Raw genomic sequence first — 15120 nt, 5'->3', positions numbered from 1 at the left:
TCAGGGGAAATCTGTTATCAGCTGGAGAAACACAGAGTTTGTGAAACATTGGTCTCATGTATTGCCCAGCAATGTGAGCCAACAACCTTTGCTTTTGTTCCAAGTCTATTTGTTCCAAGCAATTTATTTAGACTTTTATTTTCCATACATCTTGTTGTCATGCTATAGTAAGTATTTTTCTAAATAGGAATATCAATCTCCAGCCAGTTGAAAACAGTGTACATTCTTTCATTATAAGTTGATGACATTATTTGCTTGAATAAATAAATTCCTTTTCAGCCTGCATAAAATAATAAAAATTAGATGTAAAGGCAAAACCAGTTTATTTCAAGAGCTGACAGAAATAAAAGGGAAAATAATGAGAAGATAAATAGATTTTGTCTTTATTTTCCAGTTTTTTTGTAGATTTAAATGAGTTTAATGGGGGTAAGACTTATAAAAGTCAGAAGGAACTCTGAATGTGCTTGAGATGAGAAAATATTTAACTACTAGAAAATCTTGGGCACTGAGATCATCCTTAGCTATACAAAATTAATGATATCATTGTGTAATGTGCAACCACTATCATTTTCTAGAGTAAAGAGAGGAGTAATTTTAGCCTACAATGGTAAGGAAAGTAATTGCAGAAGATGCGATGTTAAAGTTCCAGTAGGCTTATTACAGCTAGAGTTGACTACGGTAGAATAGAATGTAAACAAGATGATTGAGGGTGGGTCAGTGTGATTGCAGACCTGGATATAATTTCTACAGATCTAATGAATTCTGAAAAGCATAATCAAGTCTCACTACTTGACTATGTATCATAATGTAAATCAAATGCTTAGAAAAGGGAAACAATATCTATGTCAGTATTATGATTAATTATCATGAATAAACTTAGATGATATTGTTACAATTACAAAATTATAAAATGTTAGAATTAAAAAGAATTGTTGAAACTATGTTATTCAAATCCTATACCCATCTTTCCACTTAAAATTTAATTCGGTTCAAAAGAAGAAGGGAAAAAATGATAGCTATATTAGACTAAGTTGGCCACAATAAAAAAGTTAAAAAAAGATAGCCTAAAAAATACTCAAAGAAATAATGGCAAAAAATGTCCCAAATGTGGCAAAAGACACAAAGTTACATATTTAAAAAGCTGAACAAACCCCAAAGATGAACATTGTATAATAGAGGCTGTTGATGTCCTGCCAATATTCTCTTTGCTACCCACTGCCCTGATCCCTCCGGTTGCTGGAAGTAGCAGTGTTGTCTACCACCCACAGTTTCTCCCTTATGTAAAGAATTGTCCTTGGTCAGTGGCAGCCTCGTTGCTCAGGAGGTCAGCTAACCTAACTGTCTGTCCATCCCTTGTACCTTGGCAAAAAAAAAATAAAAAAACCCCAAAAAAAACAATGGCTGATGCAGGAGTACAAAAGGCCACTGCCTTACTCCAAGGAGATATTTACACTGTAGTAGACTTTTCTCCAGAGATTCTGTGAAATTAGAATGAAGCTAGTCTCAATCTGAGACAATATTTTGTTAGCTTTTTTCCCATGCCCATCTTGCTGTCTCTACTCACTTCTTCATAAGAATATGGAGAATAGCTAGAATTGTATTAATGAAGCAGTAGGAGCCCTCCTGGGGATAAAATGCTTAGGCTTCCATATGAATGAAAAGGAACTAGCAGGAGCAAGTTCTGTTTCTGTTCAAGAAAAAAACACAGTGTTCTTGAAAAACAGTGAGTAAGAGGAAAAGTGAAAGAAGTTATATAAAATATATAAAATGTATATATGTATATAAAATATATGTATGTGTATATATGTGTATATATATGTGTATGTGTATTATATATGTGTGTGTATATATACATATACACACACATATATAATACCTATATACATATACACACACATATATATATAATACACACACACATATATATATATTTAGAAGTACATTGCCTGCTCTGTGAGGATGGAGTTTAGAAAAGCAGGAGCTGAAGCACAAAGACCAGTTAGGATGCTAATATGGTAGTCCAAATGGCTTGGATGCACATAGACATGCTGCAAAAGGAAAGATTCAGGATATACTTGGGAGGTACAAATGATGTCACTTGCTGCTGCATTGGGCATGGGGAGTGAGCAGAAGAAAGCAATCGAAAACAACTCCTAAGTTTTTGGCTTGAGCAACTGAGCAGATAATCGTACCTTTTACTGAAATGAGGGAGGTTATGGGAGAAATAGATTTGCTGAAGGTGGATGAGAGTTAAGAGTTCTTTTTTGGAAATGATAAATTTGAAATGCCTATTGATATTCAAAGTGAAAATGTCGTGAATTTAGTTGTGTATGCAAGGCTGGAGCTCACAAAAGATGTCCAGATGGAAATTTGGAAGACATCAGCATACAAGTAGTACTTAAAACCCTATTACTGGAGGATATTTTCTATATGAAAAAATGTAAGAAGGCAACAGAAAGAAATCTGAGACTCGACCCTAAAGTACATCAACAATTAGAGGTTGAATAGGATAATTTAAGCCAGAAAAGGAGACAGAATGAGGTCTCAGTGAGGCAGAAAAAGAAATGTGTGGTGTTAAGGAAGGCAGAATAAATAAATGTTTCAAGAAAGCAGGAGTGACTGCTGGTCAAGAGTTCTTAATAGGCTAAGTCAATGGCAGAGAAGTAACCACTATACTTGTTTCTTGACTAGAGCTGATTGAGGGTAGTAGTGGGAACAAAGACCAGGGTAGGAGTATGTTGAGGAGGGAGTGAGGTGGGTGGCAGGTGGTGGAGAGACAGGGAGTCAAAGAGGTTTATTTGTGCTTCTTTTTATGTAACTACTAGAGAGTCTAAATGATAAAGCAAATAATTTAATAAAGAGTAAAATAGCTGATGAAAGAGACAGAAACACACAAAGATTAGAGGATTTGTGAAAACATAAAAGAATGGAATCAAGAGCTAAAGAAGAGAAGGGGCCTTCAAAGAAATAGCATCTCATCTCCCATAACAAAAGGAAAATAATAATAATTTCTAAATTATCCTTGCTAGTATGTAAAATTACCATGCATTTTTGTATACAGGCCTTATCAATCTTTTTTATTTTTATGTTTCAGTTTGAATAATTTCTATGGACATCTTCCAGTTTACTTTTTTTCTCAGCTGCATTCAGTCTGATTATAAATATTCAATATTATTTACCTTATTGTGTTTCTTTAATTTCTAGCAATTCCACTTGATTATATTTATTGTTTCTATCTCTATGCTGAAATTCATCTCTTTATGCAGGTCATTCTCCTTTTTCTTTAGGTCCTTTATTATATTAATCATAGTTATTTAAATGTTCCAGTCAGAGAGTTTCAACTATAGTTTCAACTATCAGACTCAACTCTGAATCTGATTTTTCTTGCTTCTTTTTTTTGTTTTTTCTTTTTTTTCCGTTTTTTGTTTTGTTTGTTTGTTTTTTGAGATGGAGTCTCACTCTGTCACCCAGGCTGGAGTGCAGTGGTGCGATCTCGGCTCACTGCAAGCTCTGCCTCCCGGGTTCACACCATTCTCCTGCCTCAGCCTCCGGAGTATCTGAGAATACAGGTGCCTGCCACCATGCCCGGCTAATTTTTTTGTATTTTTTAGTAGAGACGGGGTTTCACCATGTTAGCCAGGATGGTCTCGATCTCCTGACCTCATGGTCCGCCCACCTTGGCCTCCCAGAGTGCTGGGATTCTTGCTTCTTATTCTTGACAATGGGGTCATTCTTTCTTGCTTTTGTGGGTACAGAACATAATTGTTACTAAATATTGGTAATTGTATGTCGAAAAACAGTAGATACAAAAGTAAATAGTATTTACGCTTGGAAATGTGTGTACCTCTACTTCTGAGTTGAGTCAATGTAGTTAGTAGTTAGACTAGATTTGGTAATTGTTTTTGCTATTGTTACCTGAAGTGTACCACACACTTCCAATTCCTCCAGTGATGGGATATGTACATTGTGCTTAGAGTGGTTCCTTGGGTACCAAAATGTTTTTTTCAGTATTCCTGATCCATCCCCTGCTTTCAGCATTCTCTGCCACAGACAGAATCTCTTACCACCCTTTGTCCTGGTCCCAGTTGGTAGACTATTATTGCTGGTTACTCAGTTTGAAGCTCTTGGAGAGAAGATGAGATTCTTGGCTCTAATGACCCAGTCTCAGTCTGAGGCAGATCCTATACACCCAGGCCTTGAAGCTTTGGCTTTTCAGCATTCCTGCTCCCCTTTTCCCCCTGGATCCTGCCTATACTCCAGTTGTAGCAGACCTCTGCTTTGTATCAGTCCGGGAACCTGGGCCCAAAAGTTTTCTTTCAAATTTCCAAGAGGTAGAGATATTTTAATTCTACCCTTCTCCCAGAAGGAATGGGTCTTTTTCTGGGTCCTGGAGAAAGAAGATTTTCCTACCTTTTATGTTATCACTTTCATATAAGCAGAAGACCTTTTTCTGGCCCTTGATGTTGGAGGGGTTGTGGCCTCTTTCTCAGTGGCTTATTAATTTGTTTTATTTGAGACATGAATCCAGAGAAGTGAGTGGTAATTTCCAGCTTACCCCAGTGGCAATCAGGCACTATCTGCTCATCTGCACACTGGTGCCACCAAGGGTCCTGCATCCAGTCTTCTGCATGAACACCTCTGGAAGCCTTCGGAAAAGAACATGTGAGTTAGGGTCAACTCCTTTCATGTTTAGGTTCTCACGGTCATGAATAAGCTATCCTATACATTGCTTTAAAGAATTTGGTAACATTGTAACTGATTTTTAGCATTGTACCTGCTTTTAGGACAGCAATATTTTTTCCTCTTATTTTCTGTCAGAAATGAAATAGTTCTTTTGTCCCATCCCTTCTCAGAGTAGTATGCCATTCATTGGAATTCAGTTGGTTTGCCTTGCAATATCAGCTGTCTTATGATTTCAAAAAAAATTTTATGATTTTGTAGATTGTCTAACTTCTTCTCATTGTTAAGAAGGGAAAGACATTTTCTTGTCACATTCTACATCTTAAGCAGAAATGGACATCCTCATCTACTAATTTTAGCATCAGTTGGTAATTCTTGCCTCATTATTATTGAGGTCACACATTTTTCTAATTTCATTATCATTTCCACATTTATTAACTGACATTCAAAAGCTTGCGCTTTGAAAAAATACAGGTGAAAAAGGACTGTGGACGTATCCGTGAGTAATAAGAGTACCCCACACTACATTTCCTGAATTATATGAACTATGAAACATTTTCCAGAAAATTCTAGTAAGTTTTCTTAATTCTGCCTCTTCATCAACATATAATTAAATTCCACAATCATTATTTCAGGGTTTACTAACTGCCTAACATTGAATTATGGACCATGCTAAGTTCTATCGATACAAAAGAAAATGATCTATTATCTGTTCTCAAAAATTGTTAACCTTTACTCAACACTTACCATGTCTCAGGAACTCTTCTAAATGATTAATAAGTATTGCTTTACTTAATCCTCACAACAATCCTATGTGTTGTGTACTTATTACTTTTTTCATTTATAGTATATTTAACCACAGTAGAGATTCACAAAAATTAGGTAGTCTGTGACAGACAAAGTTGAGATATAAACCCAGGCAATCTGATTCTAGAACAAATGCTACTATGCTCCACTGCCTCTAAGTGTGGTGGAGTAAAATGGGCTTGAGATCTCTTCTCAGACAGATCTGGGTTCTAATCTTGGGAACAGCGCTTACTATACGTGTGGCATATGGTCAGTTTCTGTTCATCTCTCTTTAGTTTGTTTTTTTTTAATCTGAAAAATGGGGAAAATAATACCAATGTCCTCAAGCTAGTCTAACAATTAAAGGAGAGTACAGAATGCTAAAGAAAATCCAGTACTATGTCTGACACAGTAACTCAATCCTTAGTTTTCTTTTATTTCCTTTTTCATGAAGGCTCTCAATCTGGTGCAAATAAAATATGTTTCAGTGTGGCAATGCTATGCCAAGAGATGTACAAAGTACTCTCCTAAGGCAGAAAAATTAGTTCTTCTCAACTGGAGAGGAGGTTAGAGAGAGGTTCACAGGGCAAATGAGCCTGCAGTGTCATAAAATGCATGGCATAACCTGTGTACTTGCAAAGGAATGATAGTAATCACAATTTAATGTCAACTTCCTTTTAATCTTCTGAAAATACTCCACTCACATTAGCAGATGTAGCTACTACATGAGACTTCAAGATAATTTTTAAAAGCACTAGACCTTTGGAGGAGAAATATTTTTTCCACAAACTTGTGGGTTCTGACTCTGGACTTTGCTCTCTGCTGTCTATAGTTAACACTGAGAAGACTTTTTTTCACGTCCAATTGTGTAGTCTTAAGAAACTAATGGATGGCATTCATGTCCCCTTGAGGTCTTTTATTTTTTTTAATCTTGCAAAACATCTGCAGGTTTCTAAACTAATCTTCCTTTTCTGCAAAGTTTTTTTTTTTTATTCTAGAGACATTCACTGTCATTCTAGGCTATAAGAAAGGTGTTGGAGACATAGTAGTGAGAGTTACTAAATTCCCTGCTCCGAAGGCACGTGCAACTAGAGAGAAGATAGACAAGAGAAGAGATGTTTTCTCAGGGTGCTATGGATTACAGATTCTCCTTCCTCCAAACCTCCATCTCTAGAAAAAACACCAGTAAAATATGAGCAACCCTCACATTTCAGTCACATTTGACAATGTGCATAAAATTCTTGGAAAATAAAAAAGAACAGAGCAACATTACAGTGAAATTATATCTCCTTTATCTGGCACTGAGATTATTCTTGCCTCTGGTTTAGAAAAAGCTGCAGAATCAGAAAAGCAAATGTGCCTAATCCTGCAGAGAAAAATAAAAACCTGGAGGCAGGAGAGAGCAAAGCTAGCTGGTTCAGAGTCAGTTTCGAAGAGAATATAAACCATTTGATGCAATCTGAACCTGAGACTAACATATTTCCTGTTCTCATGATCAATTAAAGTTTCCTCTCTTGAGAAAATTTCTTTTTTATGTACTCCTATGATTCAGCTGACTGAATCCTTAAGGAATCAATATTAATCAATTGGGTTCTTTAACCAGTAGCTGTCAGTGTAATTTGAAGAGTTCAATAGAATTACTTCAATCGTTTTTGCTCCATCCACATTATGTTCATTCATTTTCTTTCTCTCTCTCTCTCTCTCTCTCGTTCTTTCTTTTTTTTTTTTTTTTTTTTTTTTACAGAGTCTTGCTCTGTCACCCAGGCTGGAGGGCAGTGGCACAATCTTGGCTCACTGCAAACTCTGCCTCCCAGGTTCAAGCGATTCTCCTGCCTCAGCCTCCCGAGTAGCTGGGATGACAGGTTTGTGCCACCACACCTGGCTAATTTTTTGTATTTTTAGTAGAGATGGGTTTTCACCATGTTGGCCAGGCGGGTCTTGAACTCCTGACCTCAAGTGATCTATCAGCCTCAGCCTTTCAAAGTTCTGAGATTACAGGCATGAGCCACCATGCCTGGCCCATTCGCATTATTTTCATTTTAAATTTTTTTTATTTTACTGTACTTAAAGAGAGATGAAAACACCTTGGCATAGAATTTCCTACGACAGGTTGTGGTGGAGTTGGGGGAGAAATTCTTCCCCATTTTAAAAATTCTACACACTCTACATCCTTTCCACATAAAAAATGGGCCACTGATACATGATCAATAGTTTTCCTGTTTTGCACACTTACGACCAAAGGCCCACATTTATAAGATGCCCAGCCAAGGTTAGCAGTTCATTCTGTGACCATAGATTAGGGATTTTTCTCAATGTACAGCAGAGGAACCTCTGCAGACACCGAAGTGTGAAAACACTAAGTCCTTACTCTCCAAGATCATTATTAACCAACCCAGAGCCCTGGACATCATAGCTATCTTATCCCAAACGTTTGAAATTAAGAGAGATGTGAGTCCCTCAATTTGTCCAAAGAAAAATAAAGTTTCATGTCAGGAGGAAGATGTACTGATGCTTTAAGGGGAAGATAATGATAGAGCCAGCTCTTTCAATATTTCTTTATGATGTTAGTTGGTTATTTTGTGATCAGATTCACACATAACAATATTCACGTTAAATGTAAATGGGCTAAATGCTCCAATCAAAAGACACAGACTGGCAAACTGGATAAGGAGTCAGGACCCATCAGTGTGCTGTATTCAGGAAACCCATCTCACGTGCAGAGACACACATAGACTCAAAATAAAGGGATGGAGGAAGATCTATCAAGCAACTGGAAAACAAAAAAAGGCAGGGGTTGCAATCCTAGTCTCTGATAAAATAGACTTTAAACCAACAAAGATCAAAAGAGACAAAGAAGGCCATTACATAATGGTAAAGGGATCAATTCAACAAGAAGAGCTAACTATCCTAAATATATATGCACCCAACACAGGAGCACCCAGATTCATAAAGCAAGTCCTCAGTGACCTACAAAGGGACTTAAACTCCCACACAATAATAATGGGAGATTTTAACACCCCACTGTCAGCATTAGACAGATCAACGAGACAGAAAGTTAACAAGGATATCCAGGAATTGAACTCAGCTCTACATAAAGTGGACCTAATAGACATCTACAGAACTCTCCACCCCAAATCAACAGAATATACATTTTTTTCAGCACCACACTACACCTATTCCAAAATTGACCACATAGTTGGAAGTAAAGCTCTTCTCAGCAAATGTAAAAGAACAGAGATTATAACAAACTGTCTCTCAGACCACAGTGCAATCAAACTAGAACTCAGGATTAAGAAACTCAGTCAAAACCGCTCAACTACATGGAAACTGAACAACCTGCTCCTGAATGACTATTGGGTACATAATGAAATGAAGGCAGAAATAAAGATGTTCTTTGAAACCAACGAGAACAAACACACAACATACCAGAATCTCTGGGACACGTTCAAAGCAGTGTGTAGAGGGAAATTTATAGCACTAAATGCTCACAAGAGAAAGCAGGAAAGATCCAAAATTGACACCCTAACATCACAATTAAAAGAACTAGAAAAGCAAGAGCAAACACATTCAAAAGCTAGCAGAAGGCTAGAAATAACTAAAATCAGAGCAGAACTGAAGGAAATAGAGACACAAAAAACCCTTCAAAAAATTAATGAATCCAGGAGCTGGTTTTTTGAAAAGATCAACAAAATTGATGGACCGCTAGCAAGACTAATAAAGAAGAAAAGAGAGAAGAATCAAATAGATGCAATAAAAAACGAAAAAGGGGATATCACCACCGATCCCACAGAAATACAAACTACCATTAGAGAATACTACAAACACCTCTATGCAAATAAACTAGAAAATCTAGAAGAAATGGATAAATTCCTCGACAAATACACCCTCCCAAGACTAAACCATGAAGAAGTTGAATCTCTGAATAGACCAAAAACAGGTTCTGAAATTGTGGCAATAATCAATAGCTTACCAACCAAAAAGAGTCCAGGACCTGATGGATTCACAGCTGAATTCTACCAGAGGTACAAGGAGGAACTGGTACCATTCATTCTGAAACTATTCCAATCAATAGAAAAAGAGGGAATCCTCCCTAACACATTTTACAAAGCCAGCATCATCCTGATACCAAAACCTGGCAGAGACATAACCAAAAAGAGAATTTCAGACCAATATCCTTGATGAACATTGATGCAAAAATCCTCAATAAAATACTGGCAAACCGAATCCAGCAGCACATCAAAAAGCTTATCCACCATGATCAAGTGGGCTTCATCCCTGGGATGCAAGGCTGGTTCAACATACGCAAATCAATAAATGTAATCCAGCATATAAACAGAACCAAAGACAAAAACCACATGATTATCTCAATAGATGCAGAAAAGGCCTTTGACAAAATTCAACAACCCTTCATGCTAAAAACTCTCAATAAATTAGGTATTGATGGGACGTATCTCAAAATAATAAGAGCTATCTACAACAAACCCACAGCCAATATCATACTGAATGGGCAAAAACTGGAAGCATTCCCTCTGAAAACTGGCACAAGACAGGGATGCCGTCTCTCACCGCTCCTATTCAACATAGTGCTGGAAGTTCTGGCCAGAGCAATCAGGCAGGAGAAGGAAATAAAGGGTATTCAATTAGGAAAAGAGGAAGTCAAATTGTCCCTGTTTGCAGATGACATGATTGTATATCTAGAAAACCCCATTGTCTCAGCCCAAAATCTCCTTAATCTGATTAACAACTTCAGCAAAGTCTCAGGATACAAAATTAATGTACAAAAATCACAAGCATTCTTGTACACCAATAACAGACAAACAGAGAGCCAAATCATGAGTGAACTCCCATTCACAATTGCTTCAAAGAGAATAAAATACCTAGGAATCCAACTTACAAGGGATGTGAAGGACCTCTTCAAGGAGAACTACAAACCACTGATCAATGAAATAAAAGAGGATACAAACAAATGGAAGAACATTCCATGCTCATGGGTTGGAAGAATCAATATCGTGAAAATGGCCATACTGCCCAAGGTAATTTATAGATTCAATGCCATCCCCATCAAGCTACCAATGACTTTCTTCACAGAATTGGAAAAAACTACTTTAAAGTTCATATGGAACCAAAAAAGAGCCCGCATCGCCAAGTCAATCCTAAGCCAAAAGAACAAAGCTGGAGGCATCACGCTACCTGACTTTAAACTCTACTACAAGGCTACAGTAACCAAAACAGCATGGTACTGGTACCACAACAGAGACATAGATCAATGGAACAGAACAGAGCCCTCAGAAATGATGCCGCATAGCTACAACTATCTGATCTTTGACAAACCTGACAAAAACAAGAAATGGGGAAAGGATTCCCTATTTAATAAATGGTGCTGGGAAAACTGGCTAGCCATATGTAGAAAGCTGCAACTGGATCCCTTCCTTACACCTTATACAAAAATTAATTCAAGATGGATTAAAGACTTATATGTTAGACCTAAAACCATTAAAATCCTACAAGAAAACCTAGGCAATACCATTCAGGACATAGGCGTGGGCAAGGACTTCATGTCTAAAACACCAAAAGCAATGGCAACAAAAGCCAAAATCGACAAATGGGATCTCATTAAACTAAAGAGCTTCTGCACAGCAAAAGAAACTATCATCAGAGTGAACAGGCAACCTACACAATGGGAGAAAATTTTTGCAACCTACTCATCTGACAAAGGGCTAATATCCAGAATCTACAATGAACTCAAACAAATTTACAAGAAAAAAACAAACAACCCCATCAAAAAGTGGGCAGAGGACATGAACAGACACTTCTCAAAAGAAGACATTTATGCAGCCAAAAAACACATGAAGAAATGCTCCTCATCACTGGCCATCAGAGAAATGCAAATCAAAACCACAGTGAGATACCATCTCACACCAGTTAGAATGGTCATCATTAAAAAATCAGGAAACAACAGGTGCTGGAGAGGATGTGGAGAAATAGGAACACTTTTACACTGTTGGTGGGACTGTAAACTAGTTCAACCATTGTGGAAGTCAGTGTGGCGATTCCTCAGGGATCTAGAACTAGAAATACCATTTGACCCAGCCATCCCATTACTGGGTATATACCCAAAGGACTATAAATCATGCTGCTATAAAGACACATGCACACGTTTGTTTATTGCGGCACTATTCACAATAGCAAAGAGTTGGAACCAACCCAAATGTCCAACAACGATAGACTGGATTAAGAAAATGTGGCACATATACACCATGGAATACTATGCAGCCATAAAAAATGATGAGTTCATGTCCTTTGTAGGGACATGGATGAAACTGGAAACCATCATTGTCAGTAAGCTATCGCAAGGACAAAAAACCAAACACCACATGTTCTCACTCATAGGTGGGAATTGAACAATGAGAACTCATGGACACAGGAAGGGGAACATCACGCTCCGGGGACTGTTGTGGGGTGGGGGGAGGGGGGAGGGACAGCATTAGGAGATACACCTAATGCTAAATGACGAGTTAATGGGTGCAGGAAATCAACATGGCACATGGATACATATGTAACAAACCTGCACATTGTGCACATGTACCCTAAAACCCTAAAGTATAATAAAAAAAATATATATATATTTCTTTTTAAGTAGACTCAGGAGAAAGAGGTTGGTCCTATAACCCAGAGACATACATGCCTCTTTCAGCCTCAGCGCTAAAGGAGGAGACTCTACTTGTCCTTCTGAATTATGCTAACCTTGCATAAGAAAATAGTGTCACGGCTTCCACAAACCATAGATTTCTGAAGGTACTCAGAGGGAGAGAGCTAGGTTAATTTTAGAATTTTTATTTGAAACCTAATAGAAGTAAATGTCTTTGCCATAATATGTGTGTGGGGGAAGGGGTGGTAGTAGGGAAACACTGAAGTACTAGGCTACAAGGTCTGGGCTCTTGATTTCCAACTGTGGTTGCAAGAATTGTGTTGATTTTCTCATGCTTCCTTGTTTGCAAAGTTTGCAACCTTACATGCTACACATGGTATTAGCACCACACTCTAACCAACTGAGCTAACTGGCCTCCAACAATACATGTGATAAATGCACATTCAACTTCTAACTAAACAAACGTTTGACTGAATAGTTTTGCTTTTTAAACTCTGTAGACATTTGATGCCCCCTCTTAGTTACTTCATCAGTGTCATACATGACTCATTAAAAGCCATTTTTATTCAATAAAAATATATTAAATATGTACTTGGTACAGGGATTATGCCAGACCTCTTTTTGAGAAGGGGGTATAGAGATAAATCAAATATGAATTGCATATATAGATATAGATAGTGAGATAGATGGAGATAAAGTGACATGGAAATGATGGAGAGGAAAGTGTCATTGTTGCCAGGTGAGTTGGATAAGAGAGAACCTCAGGATTAGAATTGGCTCTGGAAGGATGGGTAGAATTTGAACCTCAGAGATGGAACATTGAAACCAGAAAGAAGACTCTGAGTGGGAACATGGTCCATAGGGATCAGGCATAGGTTTGAAGGGAAATATTGAAAGTAGATTTCAGGTCCAGGAATACTGAGCAAAAGGCCAGGATTTACCTACCACTGAGAATTACAGTTATACTCATTATTGAACAACTTGGCTCTATAAAACATGCTGACTACTTTTCTGAGTTTAGTTCTCTTTGAAATTCTTTCCCATCTTCCCACCTCCATCACTATCCCTGGTTACTTTTTTCTACTTAATTTTTGCCTATTATTTGGTTATCAGCCTAAATATTACTTCCTCAAGGAGATTTCTTTAATCTATCTGATGAAGTCAGAGCTTTTTAAAATAATTATTCACAATGCCCTATGATTTTCCTGCAGAGCAGATATGAAATTTTAATTACATAATCTTGTGTTTAATTATTATTTTCCCTGCTAGATGATAAGCTTCAGGAAGGCAGAAATAATTTTCATCTTATTTAATTCTATATCCTCAGTGTCTAGCAAACTATCTGGTTTATAAGGGGTGTTCAAATAAGTATTTCTGGAACAAATAACAAACTAAATGAAGGCATAAAGATAACTAGCAGCATGGTATGCTAAAAGTAGGGAAGATAAAGACTTTAGGGTTCCCAAAAGCATAGGGGTGAGCAGTATGACAGTGCTGTTTTCAACCAGGGTTTAGCTGACAGAGAAGTCTTTAAAGTATGTGCTGTGCCAAGTCTTGTAATATACATTTGAGGTGACACCACTAAAATAAACAACAAAATAATAGCTCCATATATCAAGGGCTTATTGGATGCCAGGTTGCGAGGTTATACATGCATTACTTCATGCAGAGATGAATAAGACATGATACCAGCAATTCATCATTAATTGGGGAAAATGATAATGAGTAATGCAAATAATTAACTTTAATTTAATGTGTAAACATTGTCTCTAAGATAGAAGTAATTACTGAGACTTTCAGAAAACAGAGCGCATGGGAGAAATTAATTTTGCCTATGGGAATCAAGGAGGGATTCAAAGAGGTGACATTAAGCTAGGCCTTGAGTACAGCAGGTGGATAAGGACAGAGGGGTGTAATTAAAGGTATTCGTGAGAAAACTGTGTGAAAAAAGACATGAAAGTTTAAAAGTGCTTGTCAAAGTTCAGGAAAGAATGAGTAACGTGTTGTGACAGGAAAGTGAATGAGAAGTAGTGCAAAATAAAGGTGGAAAAAGTAAACTGGGGCCAGATTGTGAAGGTCTTGGCATAAGAAGCTAAAGAGTTTGGACTTGACAGTATTCTGAAAACAGTGTGGAGACTTCTAAAGCTTTTTTTTTTTTTAAGTAAGAGAAAGACAAAGTGAGATCAAATTTATAGTTTAGAAAGATTGCTTCCTTTGATCCAAGACCTGAGAAAAGCTTAAAAGAGATCCCTATCAGCAAAAGGCTGCACTTGGTTAGCAAGTCCTGTGGGTCTCCGTACAGAATGAATACCATGTGATCTTGGCATTGAAAGGCAGCTAATTCTGCACCTATCATTCACCCACACTTCCGCACAAACATTTTAACTACCCTTAGCAGCGCCATTCCAAATTGAGATTAAATGTACAATCATGTATCCTCTCCCTTTCTTATGTATCCTCTCCCATTCTAATGTTCACAATTGTTTATGAAATTGTCTATTTTTCCTATAAAATTGTAAAATCTTAAAAGATAGAATAAAAGTTTTGCATAATATGAATCCTGGCTAAGGTCTAGTGAGTGTAAAATAAGAAATTAACATATTTATATAGATTTTTTAATTTCAAGAAGAAAATATGCTTTTAGAATATACAAGCAACACTTCAGTGTATAAACCCACCCTCCAGTGAAAACCACCAATGGCACTTTGTTTTATATATTATCATATATCTTTATGAATAGGCAAATACACATGCACAAACTTTTTATTTTTCTCTTTGGAAAATGGATTTACCATACTATGTATATTTTTGACTATGCAATTATTTTTTCGCTTAGACTGTCATGGATAGCTTTGCAAATCAGTATTGGAAGATCTAACATACACTTTTAAAAATAGCTGTACAAAATGGCATAGTATGAAGATATGACAATTTATTTAACTTCTTTTTTTATTAATGATTATCTAAGGTATTTAATTGGTTTCTAATTATTAATTCTCACAAAT

At 37.0% G+C, this 15120-nt stretch overlaps 1 long non-coding RNA gene across 1 annotated transcript in view; it reads right to left on the bottom strand.

Moving 5' to 3' along the window:
• Positions 1–15120, bottom strand: part of LOC134737019 (uncharacterized) — a 94722-nt gene that overhangs the window by 46161 nt on the left and 33441 nt on the right. Inside the window, exon 2 of the long non-coding RNA XR_010121540.1 lies at positions 4556–4646. This is a non-coding gene — a long non-coding RNA (uncharacterized lncRNA). The remainder of the gene's footprint in view (positions 1–4555; positions 4647–15120) is intronic.

This window comes from Symphalangus syndactylus, chromosome 6 (genome assembly GCF_028878055.3).
Source record: "Symphalangus syndactylus isolate Jambi chromosome 6, NHGRI_mSymSyn1-v2.1_pri, whole genome shotgun sequence".
Lineage (NCBI taxonomy): Eukaryota > Metazoa > Chordata > Mammalia > Primates > Hylobatidae > Symphalangus > Symphalangus syndactylus.
Note: the sequence above shows the minus strand (reverse complement) of the source record. Positions and strands in the feature narration are given on the sequence as shown.